General features: G+C 41.7%; 1 long non-coding RNA gene across 1 annotated transcript in view; it reads right to left on the reverse strand.

Moving 5' to 3' along the window:
- Positions 1-4,648, reverse strand: part of LOC107516652 — a 47,837-nt gene that overhangs the window by 20,979 nt on the left and 22,210 nt on the right. The gene's annotated exons all lie outside the window — the stretch shown is intronic.

The following is a 4,648-nucleotide window of genomic DNA, read 5'->3' on the forward strand; positions in this document are numbered from 1 at the left end:
ATGTGAAACTGATTTGCATAGTTAAATTTTTTAAAATTGTTTTGTGAGAATCATTAGCTCCAGATATATTACAATTTTTAAATTTCAAAACATAATATATTTTAAAATAATCTATTAGATATTTATCCCAATGTTATCACAGCATATAAAAATACTCTTAACAGTTCTAGTAACAATTGCATCAGCAGAAAGATCCTTTTCAAAGTTAAACATTATCAAAGTTACCTGTAATCTTGCATTTTCCAAGAATAACTGATGTTGCTTTCCATTTATATTGATTGAAAATGATATTGTTAAAAGCATAAATTTTTTTAGATGAGGCAACCCTTGGTTGACCTCACAAATTGCAAGGACCTCGTCAGTTTACAATCCCTTATTTAATTTAATTTAATTTTATTTTGTTTTTACTCCTACAGCATCTGGTCTTCCTAGGTGGTCTCGCATCCAAGTACTAACCAGGCCCGACCCTGCTTAGCTTCCGAGATCAGATGGGATCAGGCTTGTTCAGAGTGACAGATGAATTTGTAGATCAGTGAGCCAGAAAAATATGACCAATCAAGATATCACAATAATAAAGTATTATTTATGGTATTACATAAAATTATGACAAAAATAATTGTTTTACAATTTGTAAATTTCTGTTTAATTTATGTATCGCTATTATTATTGTTTTAGAAGTCATAAAACATTTTTAAAAGAAAAATCTTTATATTTTAGTACCTTTAACATCGCTTTCTTCCTGCTTTTTGAACGAGGAGCCCTACATTTTCATTTTGTACTGAGCCCCACAATTTAGTTATACAGGCAGCCCCGTCTGCTGAGTTTGCTTACCAAGTTTTCCAAGATAGATAGTTTAGCCCTATGGCCTCTGGGCCGGACACTGACTTTCTGTCTTCTTTATCCAGCTGCAGCACTCCCTCCATCCTTGCTCATATGATTGACAGTAGTAATTGCAAGAGGTAAACTGTGAAGACTGAAGAGAAAGTTCTTGGACCTGAGACCTTCCTTAACTTCTGTTTCACAAACTAGGTCTTTGTCATCAGATCACTGGTCATTCAATCATTGACTGGATGGCACCCAAGTCCTTGTTATCCAGTCATTGGCTGCAGGAGCATAACTTTGAACAAGGAAGCTCACTGTAGCTGAGGACAATTCCCATTAAGGGACATAACTCATAACTGTGAGCCATCAGTAGCTGGGGGCTGTGTAAGTTGGCCCTAAAGAGGGATATGGGCAGAATATGACAGTATCTACTACAGTTCACCCCTTATACCATTTCGTTCATTTCCTTTGTTCCTGGGTCCACATATCCTCCTATCAGGGCTACTACACTATATGATCATTATTGATTTAGAGTATGTACAATGTCCTAGAGGATGGCATCCCATCTTTATAGAATATTATCTCCAAGCTGGTGTATCAGTGGCACTATTAATAGGCAGTTTCTCTACTTTATCATGTCAACAACTCCTGGGTGGTACAGTATGTAACAGAATCAGAGCATCCTGTGGTCATGTGCCTGCTCTCATGTCTCATTTGCTATAAAGAGGACCCTTCTGTTTGAGGCAATGTTATGTGAGATCCTATGTTAGTGAACCACATGCTCTGTAAGCCTTCAGGGAGTGGTGCTAGCTGAGGCCCGGCAGACAGGAAAGGTAAACCCATATCATAAGTATGTACTGATACTAGTCAAGATGAATCATTACCCTTTCCTTGGTAGAAATCAACTTGCTGCCAAGTAGACAACTGGTCTCCTTGAGAAATGGTGACATATTGGGAGTTTAATATCAGTTTCTGTTAATGACAGGTTGGATGTTCATCAGTGCCAGTATCTAGGTCATTTTTAATGAGGGAGATCCCATGCAGTTGGACTCATGAGTAATCTCCTTCACTACCACTGTGATACTTCATTTATGCAGCTATTATGCCACTGTGGCAGTATTGGGGTGGCCAATGACAGAGGATGGCTGATGTCAACTGGCAGAGTTGTTTTGGCTAGGTGGTAGGTCCTAGAGTCCCAGCTCATGATGGGTAGTATGATCACATCGTCACTTGATACCCCATATTTAGATGTGCCATGCAGGGAGCTGCTTTCTGAATAGTATGGCATGACCTTGCTACAAAAGCTAGATACATACAGCTACATTGTGATTCTTCTATTCGCATTAAAGTTTACTATAAACTCCATCCAGTGTCTTAACCCACTACAATTATTTCAAGTATTAGGCCATATAGCCCAAGCCACAGGGCCGCTGGCACCACAGCCTGGACTTGCTGCAGAGTTACTGCCCCACTCAGAGAAGCAAGCCTTCTGTATCACCCAGTTAACGGATATCCCCAAGTGCAGCACATGCTACCCCAGACTCTGAGGAGGCTTGCCAAACCTGGCAGTCCTCTCTTAGTAGTGAGATGAAATGCAATAAGTTGTCTTTTATTTTATAGATGTCCCAGCATGCCCCAGTCCACTGGGTCTCTCAAATCTTCACTGATGTGGTTGGTCCTAATTTTAATAGGTTTATCTCCTACTCTCTGGAGTTCATTTGTCTTGTCAAGACCTCTACATATGTACCACTTTTTGCTCATCTGCTCTGATTAACATTACATCATCGACAGGGTGCATCCACATGATATTTTGCAGAATGCCCAGATAGTCCAGAGCCCTTCAGATTATGAGAGAGGGTGGGAATGTTAATGTAGGCGTGGAGCAAGACTATCCATGTTTACCATTGTCCAGCCCACACATATGCAGACCATTAGAGATGGAAAAGAATGTATTTGCCAGATCTATAGCCATAGACCATGTGCCAGAAGTAAAGGTGTCATATTGGGCAAAGCAGATGCAAGTGAGGGTTTTGCTTGACTAAGTGATCTACTTTTATTTACCACGATCTATCCAGTTTTTTAAGGGCCAGACTGGTGAGTTAAATTGGGATATGTTGGGGACCACCAACTCTGCATTCTTTACATCATTGAGGGTGGCCCTAATCTCTGTCACCCCCCCCCCAGGACATGATACTGCTTAAGATTTATCCTCTTGGCTTGCCGTATGGCAAGAGTATTTCAAAGGCTTCTACTTCATCTTCTTTGTTGTGGTAGCCCTTACTTCATAGGCCAAGGAACCAATATGGATGGGAGTTCTGTTAACCACTGAGTATGTTAATTCCAGTTAGACATTCAGGGACCAGAGAAATGATTAGTGGGTAAGTTCATGGACCCAAAGGAACCACCACTATTTATTACCTGGCCCCCATGTGCTTCCCATTCTAATAAGGGGCCCATGATGGGGGTTTGTGTCTCTGGTGTCAATGTATATACAAACAATCCTTGAAAAATCTGCATAGTCTCATTTTTCTAAGGCTCTCTTACCCAAGTAAATGGCCATAGGACTCTTTGGAATAGGAATGAACCTCAATAAACAAGAGGTAGGAATTGATGATGGCTAAGTACCCCCAGTTTCCTTGCTCATTTGGGAGAACAATTCTGCTCCATAGTGTCTTCTGGAGAGTCCCTAGTGCAATTGTGCCCAAGTTGCCCACAAAGGTTACCTGCTGTTGAGTTCACCCTTGATTGATCTTCTTCCTTGTCCTGGCTCACTTCCCCAGTTCATCAGCATGCTTCTTGGGACCTTCTTTCAAGTGAACTACTTGTACCCACATTTTTGTCTCAGGGTCTGTGTTTCTGGGAACCACACTAAGACAACAGTGCAGACATAAGGTGACCTTAGAAGTCATCTCATCTCTTCTTGACCTTTAGGCACTTCCAGTCTATTTGCAAAGCTATGTGAAAAGGTTCCAGCATCCTCAGTGGCAACCCAGTATAACTCAATTCTCATTGTCACACCTTTGTATTTTATTCTCAACCCTCAATCCCTCCTGTTGGAATTTAAAACCACTTTATCATCTTATGATTTTTTTTTCCTTTTTCTTAGAGATAGAGAATAGCTGACCATCAACTTCAGTGTGAGAACCCCTTATATACTTGAGTGTGGGTGTCAATCTTTACTTCTCCATGCTGAATAATCCAGGTTCTTCTAAAGAGTGTCAGTCCTGTTTTCCAGGCTGTATGCTGTCACCCCCAGCTACTCACCATAGGCAAGCCTGCAGGGTTTGGAAACCACTAGATGCATGTTTTAACCTGAAGAAGTTCACAGAAAGAGGGGTGTCCCAGATACTGTAAATCACCCTCTCCCTTGCCTCCTCCCCAAAGCCAGAGAGAACAAGCCCCAGATTGCTGTTGAAGGCCATAAAACTTCTCCTCTTTAAAGCACCCCTTTGTCAGGAATGTTCATTGTAGCAGGCGTGCAAGTTCACCGAGGGCCCATAAAACTTTCCCAGGCTTTGTGAAGATGACCCCACAGTCCTGCGCCTTAGCAATCCCACTCTTGAGTCCACAATGAAATTGTTGCTGGGTTCACCCAGAAACAGACTGTACTCAATTCGCCTTGTGATTTGTTTGTTAGCTTTACAAATGGCTTTGAGGGTAGACAACCCCTCCTAACCCTGACTACTTGAGCAGTGGAAGCTCAGGGACTTCCTAGGGAACTGTGGGGGCTTTCGGGTCTCCATGGAAATTACAAAACAGTTTATCTTAGTGGGAAAATTGTTGCTGCCCTTGAAGGGTGAGCCAGCATTCAGATGGGACTGGGCTG

Source organism: Rousettus aegyptiacus, unplaced genomic scaffold, assembly GCF_014176215.1.
Source record: "Rousettus aegyptiacus isolate mRouAeg1 unplaced genomic scaffold, mRouAeg1.p scaffold_m13_p_9, whole genome shotgun sequence".
NCBI lineage: Eukaryota > Metazoa > Chordata > Mammalia > Chiroptera > Pteropodidae > Rousettus > Rousettus aegyptiacus.